Below are 15849 nucleotides of genomic sequence, written 5' to 3' on the forward strand. Positions count from 1 at the left end.
CGCGGTCGACTCCGGTACTCCACCGCGGCAGAAGGAGTTGGCGGAGTCGACGGGGGAGCCGCGGAGTTCGACCCCGCCGCGTCTGGACGGGTGAGTTGTTCGAATTAGGGTACTTCGAATTCAGCTACACTATTCACGTAGCTGAATTTGCGTACCCTAATTCGAACCCCCTTCTTAGTGTAGACCAGGCCTTGGAGAGTAATGATTACCTCCTGGCTGCATGATGTGATGCCTTCTAGTTGTATGAAGCCCCAAATTGCATTGGCCTCTTTGCTGCCACACAATATTGCAAACTCATGTCTGATTTACTATCAACCACAAGTCTCTTTCAGCCTTATTGCTTTCCAGGTTTCCCCCCAATCCCAATCACTACACATGGGGCTTAAATTCAGCCAGAATTGTCCGGAGGAGAGCTCCAGTAAATATTTTCAAACCCATGGGAATGAAGCCCTGACCCCTTGCGTGCCCTGTGGGGCTGAAGTCCTGAGCCCCCTCACCCCACAGCTGAAGCCCAGAGCCCCAAATGGAGGACTCCAGGAAATACTGTATGAGAATTTAACCCCTGACTACACAGGTGCATTTCAGGTTATACTTTGCATTTTTTTTCAAGCTGAATCTAATTTTCTGCCTATATTGCTATTCTCGCTAGGCCTCTCTCCACTATCTCTTTGTCCTCCATGCATCCGATGAAGTGGTATTCACCCACGAAAGCTCATGCTCCAATACGTCTGTTAGTCTATAAGGTGCCACAGGACTCTTTGCTGCTTTTACAGATCCAGACTAACATGGCTACCCATCTGATCTTTGTCCTCAGCGTTCATAACACATCACAATTTCATATCACCTGAAGATGTCATTGAAGTGTCATTTAGACCCTCTTTCTGATCATTATTGTTAAACAGACCAAATACAGAGCTCTGCAGTATCTTATGAGGCACCTACGCTAATTCAGTACTTGCTCTTAATTATTACCATTTGCTTACTTCATTACCCTTCAACAAGTTTTCAGTCTAAATGACAGTGTTACTATTCAAGCCACTATCTTTCTGATATGGCTCTACTATTCCAAAATTCAAGTAGCCCATAATCACCAATTCCAAGTTCTGATGCTATTCTCGTACACTGTATCAGTTCTTACCAATTGATTTAAACAAATCCAGGAAGGTTTATCTTTATATTGGATTGTCTATTTTGTGTGTAATAAAGTTGTCCTCTATATTATTTTGGAATCATATTGACTGTGCATGTTTGATAGTACTTGTAAAAAGTTCCCTGCTCTCCTGTACACTGGTTTCAAATACTGTGTCAGTTGGTCTACGAATTTTTCATTCTCACTCTCCTCCAGTTCTCGGCCCTTATTCTTCTCTCACTCCAACCGGGGGCGGCTCCAGGCACCAGCGCACCAAGCGCGTGCCTGGGGCGGCATGCCACGGGGGGGCAGGCTGCTGGTTGCCATGAGGGCGGCAGTCAGGCAGCCTTCGGCGGCATGCCTGCGGGAGGTCCTCCGGTCCCGCAGTTTCAGCGGCAATTCGGCAGTGGTACCCGCTGAAGGGGTGGGACCGACGAACCTCCCACAGGCATGGCGCCGAATCCGCGTGACCAGCGGACCACCCGCAGGCATGCCGCCGAAAGCTGCCTGACTGCCCTGCTTGGGGCAGCAAAATACATAGAGCCGCCCCTGACTCCAGCTAGTGTAAATCAGGAGTAACTGCATCAAGATCTATAGAATTATACCCATGTGAAACTGGTATAAATGTGAGGAGAACTGGGCCCTTGGACTCTTGATTTTCATTCATTCTACCCCTAGCCAAAGAATTTCTCACCACACTTTTAACTCACATTTGCAGTAGGATAATTTCCCCCCACCCCTTCCTTCCTCCTATGGGATTGGCTATGATTTAGGCCATGTCTAAAGTATCACTTATGTTGGCAATACTTATGTCTTTCAGTGGTGTGAAAAAAAAATACCCCCAAGTGATATACGTTTCGCTGGCATAAGTGGTAGTGTGCATGGTGCTATGTCGGTGGAAGAACTCTCTCCATTGGCATACAGCGGCTACAAGAGCAATTTTACAGTGGTGCAGCTGCATTGGTACAGCTGTGCTGCTGTAAGTTTGCTAGGGTAGACATGGTCTTAGTTTTTATACTCTGAAAATCGCTTTGGTGGCTTGACCATTCACTTGCTGAACTGGGGTTGCAAGGAGAGGCATATGGGCAACTGGGCTGCATGCATGTGGTGGCATTCACAGTAGAGATTTGGAAAATGTGCATTTTCCATGTAAAAACTGGGGAAAAAGCTTAAGCCAAACACAACCTTTTATGTCAATAGGAGGACAATGATCAAGAGCCAGGGCCTGATACTTCTTGCATGCCACCAGTTTTACACTAGATTAACTCCACTGACTTCAATAGCATTGATCCTGACTTACAAAGCTTCTTTATTAATGTGAAATAGTCACACCCCAGCTTGCTGCATTCCCCCGAGAAAAGATAAGACTTGTCATATGCAATGTTTCATCCTGTCTTTTTTCATTACAAATATATTTCTAAAAGGAAACAAAAATATCAGTATACAATCCTCGATCTTACAAATTCCTTCTGCCCTGAAGAGGGAATTCCCTTGACTAACGCTGAGTTAGTGAGAAGAAAAGACATTCCCATCCTACAAGACAGGTGACATTAAAGGCTCAGCTCTTGCAAAATCAGCATCGATTGTTTTTGCAAGGAGTATGAATCTGAAAGTCAGAAAAATGTCAGACCATCTGTTCATTTCCAAGTTTAAACATGGCAGAAGTTCTTAGGACTTAGTGGGATAGAGAATTCTGAGGTCCCAATTCATCAAGTACACTTATCTTAAGTACATGAGTAGTCCCACTGAAGTCAATGGGACTGCTCATATGTTTAACATTTGGTACGTGCTATGGTGTCTTGTTGAACTGGAGTCCACAGGCCCACTGAAGTCAGCGGGTGTCCTTACATTTATTTTAATGTGTTTTGGATTGAGACCTAAGTGAAGGAATGAAATTCCATTTGTTACAAATAGGTCAATTGGTTTAACAATTTCTAGGGAGAGGACAGACAGGAAGAGGAATTCCTCTTGTTAAGTGTTTACTATTTGCAGTTAATCGGGGCGGGGGTGAAGGGGGGTGTTCCACTTTGTTTCTTTGAGATGAAGATCTATATGGATAATGGAAGTGTGATTGTGTTTCTGGAGTTACTACGGTAATACACATTTTATTGACTAGCAGCCTCATACATTTAGCCCATTAAGATCTTACAGCCTCATCTTGGTGGAAGCTCATATGCCTGCTTCTTTATGGACATTTCCCCTTAAAATAAGAAAAAAGAAAAAAAAAAAAGAATACACAGATCTGCATGAGGTTCAAAACTCACCAAGCATCCCTTAGATCAGTGGCTCTCAACCTTTCTAGACTACTGTTCAGGAGTCTGATTTGTCTTGCGTATCCTCAAGTTTCACCTCACTTAAAAACTACTTGCTTACAAAAATCAGACATAAAAATACAGAAGTGTCACAGCACACTATTACTGAACAATGCTTTCTTTCTCATTTTTACCATTAATTTAATCATTAAATAAATGGACTGGAATATAAATATTGTACTTAACATTTCAGTGTATAGTATATAGAATTGTCTAAACAAGTCACTATCTGTATGCAATTTTAGTTTGTACTGACTTTGCTAGTATTTTTTATGTCACCTGTTAAACTAGACAAATATCTAGATGAGCTGATGTACCCCCTGAAAGACCTCTAAGTACCCCCAGCGGTACACCTATCCCTGGTTGAGAATCACTACCTTAGATCAGTAACTGAAATGTTCTTTCACAGAGTTTGGGCCAAGTCCAATTCACTTACTTACCTGACTAGACCCATCAAAGTCAATGGGAATATTTGGGTGAGTAAAGCAAGTAACAGCTGATTTGCTATAAAGTGCATAACAGTGCACAAAAGTCATGCTGTATACTAGAGCTAGGCAACAGTTTTCACAGACTAGCTTTCCATCAGAAAATACAGTTTCATTGAAATCGAATGATTGAATGGGAATGTGTAGATTGACAATTTGTTTCAATTATATTTCTATAGACTTTGATAATAAAATCTTATTATAAATAAAATATATAAAGTCTAAACAAAATGAATCTTAATTATATTATGTTTTGACATGACCGAAATGAAACGATTCAATGTTTCTGATTTGAAATTTTTCTAAAATGTCCTTTCTGCAAGAAATTTCTTACTCTGGACTTCTCATCCAAACTGGAACAAAAACAAATGTCAAAATGTTGGATTCTGTCACAGAATAGAAATTCCTTTGGCTTTGACAAGTTCCACGGTGCACTGAGCCTGGATCTACTTTAAAAAAAAAAAGTTGCCTGTAAAGTGACTGACATTTACTAATCCTGACTTCTGCATCAGAATATCCATTTTAGGTTATACTGATGATGATCTATCCCTTTGAAGAATAAGAATATTAGCCACTATACAGATATTAATCTCCACAACAACTCTCTCAGGTAGGTAAGTGTTATTATCCCTATTTTGCAGAAGGAAAATATAGATAGTGAGATCAAAGTGACTTGCCAAAGACCACATAGGAAGTCGGTGGGTACATCTACATAGCAAAAAAAACACCCACCCAAAACAAAACAAAAACACCCCCACAGCAGTGAGTCTCAGAGCCTGGAACAACTGACTTAGGTTTGTGGGGCTTACCCTGTGGAGTTAGAAATTGCAGTCTAGATATTCAGGCTTGGGCTGCAGCCTGGGCTTCCAGACCCTCCCCCACCTTACAGGGTTTCAAAGCCCAGGCTTCAGCCTGAGCCCCAATGTCTACAGTGCTCTGTGAGCCCAACTAGCCTCAGTCAGTTGACCTGGGCTCTGAGACTCACTGCTGAGAGTGAGTTTGGTTTTTTGCTGTGTAGATGTACCCTGTGACAGAGTGCAGGGGTTGAACAGGTGAGCCTACACTCTGATCACTCAGGTATTAATGAGTTCCTCTTGAGAAAGCTGATGGGGTAATCAGGCTGGATGGGATAAGGAGCCAATTAGCCCATCAGCCCAAGGGAGGAAGGAAGTGCCAAGAGGAGAGAGGGGACCAGGGCTAGTTGAGCTCAGTTAGATGGAGGCCTCGGGGACGAGAGACCTCTTTCCCTTGGGTCCTGGGGAGAGGGCCAAAAGGCACAGTGATGCTGTAAACAGACTATTGCAGGAGGATTGTTGTGGAAATTGTGAAGGGAACTTAAAATAAAAGGGTTTGGTGAAGGCCCAACCACTGGAACCTGTGAAATTTCTGTGGGGAAGAAGGTGGGAGAATAACCACACTCTGCTACATACTCTTTATGAGACCTTGTATTTAAACCAAGGTGCTCCTGACTCAGAGTTCCATGCTCTTTACTTTACTCCTGTCTAAAAAAAAAAAAATTGAGAAATCTCCAGCACAAATATGCCCTGGTAAAAAAGTTTCCCCACTGCTTGTAAACTGGAAGGGTTTAACATGAGGTTTTAATTGTTTTTTTTTTACTTTTTCCTAAGCTACATTTGGTCTCTCTTTCTGTACTGGGATTTTTGTAGCTATGCCAGTGCCAAATGTGCAGCTGCAGTTTGGCAGAAGTTACCAGGTCAAGTCACACCAGTGCAGAGCATCTACATTTGGGGTTTACACTGGTTTAACTACTAATCTAGACAAGCCCTTGGCTTTCTTCATACCTTACAGCACCATTGGGGGAGCCTCGGAAAGGGAGAGAAAGCGGTTATAGCCATTTGCTTATTCACTGCCCCGGCCCCCTTGCCTGCAGGATCAGATAAACCTGTCAGATACTTTACAGCTAATAGTCCCTCATGATTAGAAGTATATAGCAACTTCCATCATTTCAAAATGAGTGGTGCTGGTGGGGAAACAATACCCATGATGAGAAGCTGTGTTTGCAATCTGACATACAATATCAGGAGATTATAATAAATCCCTCTACATGTTAATTTTGACAAGCTTTGAGCCATTTGCTTCTTGTCTGATCCTGTGGAGGGTCAGCCTAATGCGTTGCGTCTAGCACCAGCTGTGGTGGTGACCAGCTGTAGGGTCATAAGTAATTTAATACATCACAGAATAACAAGCGGGGATGTTGTTAAAGGAATAGAATGAGAGACGGACCCGGGTCAGAACACTGAGTCTGAACCTCTTTGAACGTGGCAGCCCAAACCCATCTCTACGAGATGTACCCACAGCATCCTCTGAAAGATACTGGATTGACTCCAATTAATCCATCTTCCTGCCCTCAGATACAAATGATTTACTTATTAAAAGGCATCTGATCAAATTCTCTCCTGGTATAAATGGATGCAGCATCACAGAAGTTAATGGAGTTGAGCCTGTTTATGCCCGTGGTGAACTTGGCTCATTGTGTTTAACAATCTATTGTGCCTGAAAGTAGGTTTATGGACAACTGCCCTTCTTCCACTGGGATTAGCAGCAGCACTTGTGCTGGAATTGTTGCAGCTCTGGTTCCAGTGCTTGAAATATGAACTCTGTGGTATCCATTGACATATACAGCCTCTTAAATGAGGGTTGGACTGAATAGCTAAAAAAGTGACATAAATAGTTCCCTCCCTAGAATGTAAAAAACAAGCCACTGCCAATGGAATTATAGGGAAGTACTTATCCTTATTTTTGGAGACTATAGGAGTTGTAGGTGAGTATTTATCCCTGAATTTTGGGATGATGGTATATTGGCATTTGTGGCTCACCCAGGCCAAAATTTTGACCAACTGCCTGTCCCTAAGTATTCATTAGGCCGACGCCTGAGGAAGGAAGGGAGTGAGGGCGCAGTCTCCATCTTGAAGTGTTCCCACAGATAGAAGGGGACAAAGAACTACAGCGAGGCACATCAGTGACTTAGAATGAAATTGTGGGGGAAGAGGAAGGAAAACCAGGAAGTGCAAAGTTGACATTTACTTAAATGGTTAATTAGACTTTTCTGAACCCGAAAAAAAAATCCAGGTTGATTTTGGATTTAAGGACTGGGGTGGTCTTTGTTCTAACTGGACTGGTTCACACCTTTCCTAGCTCAAATCTGACAATTGTCACACATGGCAGAAACTGTTACATTTTCTATTGTCCTGCCCTAATCCTTTGAGCTCTGGCATGAGCAGGCAAAGAGCATCTTTCAAGTCTTCCTCAGAGTCATTGGAGCCCTCTTGCCTTTGTGCTGTCTGCAGCCACTTTAGTGAGAGGAGGAATGACATAACACAGGCCATTCCTTCCCCCAGGCAATTGCCATTCCCAACCATTCCCCTTCAAACATTTCCACTCCCTTCTGTGCAAATGAATATTTCTTCAAAGAATTTGTTTCCCCAGCCAGGAAGAAGCAATCTCCCACTGCAGAGATCAGAATTCTTGCCACTTCACAGATTCTACTTAAGCAAAAGATGAAGGTTAACACCAACTCCTTTGTGAGCCGCATGTCTACCTAAGAGACATTATAGGGCACTAAAGTTGCAAATCCCCCCACATAGGGCACTACTATATATTTTGATCTCACTAGGCACACAAGACCCTTTAATGCTTGTCGTGTGTCTAAGCACTGACATGAGGGTAGAGTTTTGTCCATCTCTACCACAAAACAGATGCAGTTGCGGTCTTCTTTGTTACCAAGAAGAACATCATCTCCCACCGCAGAGCCCAGAATTGCCACACTAGATCTAGAGTTTGAAACGTTAGCTAGCAACTAGCCTGCTGGATGTTTTTAATGCTGGTATAACTTCAGTGATGTACCAGCTGCTGTGTTTAAGGGCAAACACAGGCACAAATTGCAAAAAGCTATGCGTCTGTTTGCCTGAAGAAATAGTTAATCTAGTCACACAATGGGGTGTTTTAAATGAGAGAGAGACACATGGCTCTGCTGATCTGCAAGTACATTCTTGTGTAAATCCTGTAAAGTTCTTCCTAGAGCAAACTTGAACAGGCTGGGCCTGTTCTACACATCCATATGTGTGATAATACCCCTATTCTGTTCAAGACTTTTCCTGGCTAGAAGTCAGTATAAGCCACCCTTCCCAGAACACCAAATAGTGGCAATAGAAGCTCTTTCTAGTTTTTTATATTCCCTATACATTATTGATGCTACTGTAACTGCCTTATTTCTTACCATACAAGACAGACACGAAGCAGCATCTGCTATTTGGCTTCCCTGCAGCAAAGATTTTGTATCAGACTTTGTCCCCCTGAACATCCATCAGGGGGTTGTCCAGAGAGAAATATTTAATTGGCCAGGATGTAATTAGAGTGCACAGGCCCTGCTCCCTACTAGTATCCCTGTAGACCGGGAGAGGAAAGATGAGGTTGGGACCCTGCTCTGTCCAGCGCTTTCCACACCACCTAGACACAGAGTGAGGAGTGCTCTTCACTGTCTCCCAGGCTGGCTGACTACTCCAGCCAAGTGTGTGCACCGTGGGAGCCCCAGGAAGGTTTCTGGCTAAGTCAGGCACAGATCCTTCTGGGGACCATGGTACAGCTACAGTAGACCCTTGTGTGCACCCTTCCAACAGCCCTCAGGAAACAGCAGAAGCTTGCCTTTGTGGGAAGGTTGATTGTGACTGTGAGAGGTTTAAGGCCACTGGAGGCCCCATGGGAAATAGGCCACCTCCATTTGAAATGCCAAAGTTGTACTCCCTCTATCAGAAGAGCATTCTCTAACCTGGGGAAGATGGTCTGTGGATAGGTTACTGGCCTGGGATTGGGAAAATTGGAGTTCTCTTCCTACCTCTGCCACAGACTAATGATTTCCCAAGGTCACACACATCTCTCTAGGAGAGACGTTGGCTATCTCTGCACTAAAGACCTTACAGCAACACAGCTGTACTGCAGCTGTGCCACTGTAAGGTCTCCTGTGTAGCGCTTTGCCAATGCAAGAGAGCTCTCCCACCAGCATAATGAAACCACCCCAACGAGCAGCGATAGTACCCCTGACTGACAAAAGTGCTAGTGTAGTCATAGCCTGTGAGCCCTTGACACAAGGCAATACTCATGTGGCAAATCATCCAGCAAAGCTTGTACTCTGGAAGCCCATCTCTGGTGGATGGGTGAAAAGAGAGGGTTAGGCTCTTTGCTTCCTTATGCAGCCCACCCTTTTGGGGATCATCTCTCTGGAGAAGGGCTGCCAGTTCCAGTGTGGAATCTCCCAGGATGGCATTGAGATGCAGAGATCAATACACTGAGATGCAGGTTGGGTATTATATATGTGGCCACCAAGGTTTGTAGTTACCTGTCTCCTAATTTCTTTTTGCTAGTCCATCTCTACCATAAATATAAATAACAATAGCTTTGCTATTATAGAGTGGAGCCAATAATAACCGTTATGTTTATAATCCTCTCTTTAGTTTCATTTTGAGCAGAAAGAGGAGCGAATCCAGTTCTGTCTTGCTGAGGCACATCAGGCAGTCTGCCTAAAAATAAATCCTCTTGATTAGATTACAAGTTATTTGTTTAAACGTGCCCCACCCCCAGCAGTTTATGAAACAAGGTTTGAATTAATGGCAGTCACATAACAATGGTCAAAAAGATAAAAAGCCTATTTCTGATGATGGATTTAACTAAAAATCCAGGGGGAGTCAAAATCTGTAGCTGATGTCAGGCACGAGTTCAAGTCAGCAGGGTCTGTTTTGAGAAGGCAATTCCGTTCCTCCGTGCAGAACTATCATTTTAGTTCAGAAACAGGCAACATATCATAGTGAGGGGGAAACGACAGTCAGGTGTGCAAAGACCCTGTTCCTGCTCCCACAGAAGTCAATGGACCACAGGATTAACCCCCAAAACTCTATTAGCTGAGGCCCGAGTAGTTTTTCCCCTCCCTTCATCAAGTTCAGAGTAATAACCTCTTCTCCTGAGGTAACCACAAAAAGCTGATGGACTGTTTTACTTGGAACAAATGTGTAAAGACTGGCAGAAAGAAAAAGGAAGATTAAAAGGAAACAAAGTTAGAGAGAGAAAAAAAAGAAAAGAAGCAAAAAAAGCAGTTAATTAGTTGGTCTACCCAAGTCCATTCTGCAGAAAACACCTTTATCCAGTGCTTAATGTAGTCTGAAAAAACGAGGGGGTGGGAGAGTCTGAGCTTTGGTAAGATCCTGCTTAATTTTTTGGTGGGAGGAGAGGGTGGGATCTGAGTGTGTGACCCATGCCATAGCCCCCCCACCCCATACACCCTTTAAGCTCTGCCTTTACCATATTTCCCTTGAATGTGGGACCCAAGCTCAGAACCGCACCGCAGCACTGGAGGTGCTCCCCATACTCTCAGTTTGAGCACTGATTGCAGTGGCTCATGCTTTCCAGAACTGCAAAGCTCTGGAACGCTTGAACCACTGACTTTAGAAATGTTCCTTCCTGAACAAAAGAAACAGGGGGCAAGACATCAAAAGCTGGTTGTTGATACAGGTTAAACACATTTGCTTGATCTCCTGCTGGGAGTACAAAACCTGTATTTCTGCACACAAAGGAGCATTGGCACCACGAAAATGGAGACTGGGGCACAAACACTGGCTGTCCACATGCAAAGGGTGCATATGCACTTTTTTTTGGAGCATAACACAAACATTGGTCTTTGAAAATTTTGCCCTACGTTTTGATTTATTTATTGAGTTTGTATTTAAAAAAAAGTGTTTGTTAATCCTCTTTTATGTGGTCCAGAGTGACACCCAGTGGTACAATATCATGCTGCAGCTTGACTGGGAATAGCTAAGCAGTCATGTCTACACAGCAAAGGAAAACTCATGGTGTGGAGTCTCAGGGCATGTCTATACTCCAGTAAGACACCTCCGTCAGGCTTGTGTCCGCTAACTTGGGCTCACGGGGCTATAAAACTGCAGTGAAGATGTTTGGGGTTGCGCTGGAGCCCGGGCTCTCAGACCCCATGACAGGGGAGGTTCCCAGAGCCTGGGCTCCAGCCCAAGCCTGAATGGCAACATTATTTATTGCTCCACAGCCCAAGCCCCAGTCAGCTGATACAGGCCAGCCCTGGGTGTTTTATTGCAGTGTAGACATACCCTCAGAGCCTCAACTGACTCAGGCTTGGGCTGCAGGACTAAAAATGTCCAGAGATGTTCCTGGTTCCACTGTAGCCCAGGCTCCAAGACCCTCTGCTCTCACTGGGTTTAAGACCCTGAGCTCCACCCTGAGTGGGAATGTCTACACTGCTATTTTTAGCCCTGCAGCCCATGCCCCATGAGCCTGAGTCAATTTACCTGGACTCTGGAACTTGGCAGTGAGCATTTTTCTTTGCAGTGTAGACATACTCAGAGACTACAGTTACCAGCATTCACCAAGTGACATGAGCCAGAGTAATATAAACAGCAGATTAAAGCAAAATGATACACTGGGCTAGATCTTCACCTGGTGTAAATTGGCATAATTTCATTGAAGTCAAAGCTGTGTAGGGAGCGAGTAACAAAAGGAGACAGTATGGCACACCTAGCAAGCAGCAAACCAATACAAGGCAAAGAGCATAATAAAAAGGGCCCAATTCTGCTCTTGGTGACACTTATGCTAAATTGTTAAGTAAATGGACCATATTAGACAACAATGTGCTCTATATGGAGCTACATCTTAAACCCATATTGCACACATAACACCATGAACATTGGAAAGTCAAGCACCCAAAGATTAGGAAATGCTAGAATTAAGGTTGCCTGTTTAACCTTATGATACAGTCTTTAATTACATGATAATGTACTGTTTTTTCCACAGGACCCTGCCTGAGAGGTGATGCATATTTCTAACAGAGCTGTCCCACAGGAAATTCTAACATTTTAAAATTTCTTTTTGTCCTGAATAGAAATGAAAAAAAAAGTCAAAATCCTGAAATATTTTGGAGAACAAAATGTTCCAAAAAACATTGATATGTTTTGTATCAGTGCTGAAGCGTTGTAATGTAAATATTAATATTGTATCTATATATTATTATAAAACATAATATAAAAGTCAAAATGAAACAATAGTCAAAACTAAGCAAATAATCAGAAGGAAACACTACATTTTGAATCATTTCAAAACTTTTCAGATTAAAATTGCATCAAAATTGACATTTCCACAAAAAACATAGATTTTGACAAAACAATTTCCAACAAAATCCATTCCACCAATATTTTGACCAGCTCTACTTTACAGTAACATAATTTTTAGGGATGCAGATTATAGATTAACAGGGTGGCTAGATCTCTTAATACATCTGTATGTGCCCTGACATCTCTGAACTAATGAAGGAAATTCTGCATTGTTAAAAATACCATTGGAACAAAGATACAGTTACAGAACAGCAGAGGAAGGAAAGAAATAGGAGGCATAGGATGGGGAAAAAAACCCAACAACAACAACAGGTTTTCAGGTAAGATTTGAAGTGTTCAGATCTGGAGGTATATGCAGTATGGGCTCAAATCTACAAACACTTAAGGCATGTGAGTACCTGTATTCACAATGGGCCATATCCTCAGGTGTGCTGGAACAGCCCATGTTGCACCTGGGAGAAGGGGTGGCCTTCTGTCTCCTTTCTACACATTCCACTACATACAATATGATAGCTGGGAGCCAGTTTGGTCCCCAGTGCAGGGCAAGTCATCCCTAGGGCTTCTCTAATGTGCACTGGCAGTAACCACAGCCATTCTGCTGGCCCACAATTGCTGGAGCACAGTGTGTTTTAGCCATGTTCTTTTCTGTACATGAGAAATTCTGGTCTTGTCTACCATTATTCTTAGAAGACTCTATGGCTGATTGAAAAACTAGCATGCTTATGACATCAGGGAAACCATATAAGTGAAACCTGAGTAACAGATGGGAAGTAATTTTCTTACTCTTAAATTCTTCTTGTTAAAACCTATTCAAGTTAAACAGTTGGGAGAAAAGCTCTCTTTGTTAAAGATTCAGCACTCTCAACCCTTTCACAGGGATTGAGAAAACGCTCACTCAACTTTTCGGAATCATCTAAAAAGTCCTCTAGCAAAAACAGAGAAGGTGAAACATGACATTCCTATATTACTAAGACTAAAAAAAGACTAAATCAGCAAAAATTGCCTCCCAGTTTTTAAATTTGTGCTCTGCAGGTCACCTTTAACACTTTTCTTTCTGTAAGGGTGTCTAGAATGAAATTTAGAAGTGACTTAAAAACTGGAGCTGTATTTTTTTAAAATAAAGTTAATTGCCACTAGGGCCACCAGATATTCACTGTCTTGGAAGATGACTGGGTTGGTAAATGTAGAAACATAATCAACGTCTGGTAGCCTCAAGCTGCAGTCTTTGCTGTTTTTTTTTCTTTTGTGTATTGATTGCCCTCAGAAGGGGCTTTATGGTACACATCTCAAGCCTGAAGGCATGAGCCTTTGTGTTGTTAAGTTTTTGGCAGCCAGCAGCTGGATGCCCATATTTTAAACACATTTGTCCTGTCTTCAGGTCTACAGAATGCATTTTAATTATATATAGTTTCACATCAGCCCCAGGATGTTGCCTGCTAATGCAGTGGCAACTCTGTAGCTGCCTGTGTAGCAAGACAAAGGCTGTTGTATTTTCAACATGTTTATGCCTCTCAAAGACCTTTTCATCTCAGAGAAGAACTGTGCAGTGTTTGGGATAATACATCATTAGAAATAAGGTGCAATGTTCTAACAGTGAGGGCACTTAAGCATTTGAACAACTTATCAAGGGTTGTTGTGGATTCTCTGTCACTGGACATTTTTAAATCAAGATTGGATGTTTTTCTAAAAAAAAAAAAGTGATCTAGTTCAAACAGGAACTAATTCAGGGAAGTTCTATGGCCTATGGTGTTGTGTTTGAGAGCTGAATCTGAGGCATTCCCCCTTTTCCCTAGATCCCAAAGAAGCTCCTCCACACATAAGCTCTGCAAAAATACAGATTAGTAGGTGGGCTGATGACATGGCGAGGCGTGGCCTGTTCTTTGTCATATGCTCTATTTCACACAACTGCAGGGCAAAATTGTTCAAGGTGCTTCTAAATGAGTCCACCGTAGCTTGTCCAGGTTCCTTCTATGCACTGTGGCCCATTCCCAGCCTGAAGGGGGTTCTGAAATGGCAGCAGAGAGATCCTGGCAGTCTGGACCCTGCAGGCCCTACCAAGGGGCTGCAGGGATCTGTGGAAGCCTGTAGGTAGTATGGACACGCAGGGCCTCAGCTCATATGGCCATTGCCTCCAGCAGGTCCCTTCCAATGAAAAATGCAGATTAAGAGGATGAACCCTGACCTCTTCTGTGGTGTGGGGAAATCTTACCAGCTCCTACAGAAAAATGAGCAGGAAACTCTACATTTCTTCTCCCTCATGTGAGACGAACCTGCCTATATGAGGTATAGAACCTTCATTCCTATTTTTTCCCCCCATTCAGTTTAGAATCCTCATTTCTTTTTTTCCTTCCTCTATGGGAGACACTATTCTACATATGGGTGAATCAAACAAAAGGAGCCTGATTCTCTTTCTGATAAAGACTTCTTATTGTAACTTATACTGAGTGATCTAGGAGCTATTGATCACTGTAGAACAAGCAGCAAAGAGTCCTGTGGTACCTTATAGACTAACAGACGTATTGGAGCAGGACAAAGTGGGTATTCACCCACGAAAGCTCATGCTCCAATACATCTGTTAGTCTATAAGGTGCCACAGGACTCTTTGCTGCTTTTACAGATCCAGACTAACATGGCTACCCCTCTGATACTCTAGAACAAGCAGCTGTCTCCTAGGCTATGGCAATCTTCCTCCCATTAAAGTTAAGGAAAGACACTAATTTCAGTGAAAACATGACCAGAGGCTGAATCAGCATAATAGACTTCTCTCAGTCCCACAGAAACACAAACATAGTTTTGCAAAGTTCAGAAATGTTAACGTTCATTATTTGGGGGAAAAGAAGATGGCATAAGAACGGCCATAATGGGTCAGACCAAAGGTCCATCTAGCCCAGTATACTGTCTTCCAACAGTGGCCAATGCCAAGTGCCCCAGAGGAAATGAACAGAACAGGTAATCATCAAGTGATCCATCCCATCGCCCATTCCCAGCTTCTGGCAAACATGATTGGTACTGGTCCCATATCTATCAATTCAGTATTCCCACCCAATTCACTTCTATCTGCTAAAGAGTACAAATTATGAAGTGCCTTTCAAACATTACATTGCCATCAAGTCCTTCAGAATGTTGTCCAGAATGTTTTCCACAGCTGTAGAGTCCCAGAACATTAGAATTTTCTCACTTAACATCACTTTCAGTTTCGTTGAAAACACTATTGTTGTCCTAATTCATAGATTTTAAGGCCAGAAATCTGACCTGTGTATCACAGCCTGTTATGATTTGGCCCAATACAAATTATTGGGCTTAATACAGGAATAATTGAGTGAAATATATCTTCCAGAAAAGCATCCAGTGTTCATCTGAAAAAAAAAAATCATGAGATGGAGAATTCACAACTGCCCCACTGGTAGCTTGTTCCAAAGGTTAATGCATCTCACTATCAAAAAAAATTATGCTTTATTTCTAATTTGAATTTGTCTGACTTCAACTTCTAGCCATTAGTTCTTGTTGCACCTTTCTCCACTAGATTAGAGAGCACTTTAGTACCTGGTATTTCTCCCCATGAAGGTAATTATACACTGTAATTAAGTCACCTCTTAGCCCTGGTATGCACTATGAACTTACGTTGGTATAACTGCATTACTCAGGGGTGTGGAAAATCCACACCCCTGAGCAATGCAGTTATAATGACCAAACTTTGGTGTAAACAGCACAATGCTGGTGGGAGGGCTTATCCTGTCAACATAGCTACCACCTCTCAGGGAGGTGGAGTACTTATGCCA

This window comes from Mauremys mutica, chromosome 3, assembly GCF_020497125.1.
Source record: "Mauremys mutica isolate MM-2020 ecotype Southern chromosome 3, ASM2049712v1, whole genome shotgun sequence".
Lineage (NCBI taxonomy): Eukaryota > Metazoa > Chordata > Testudines > Geoemydidae > Mauremys > Mauremys mutica.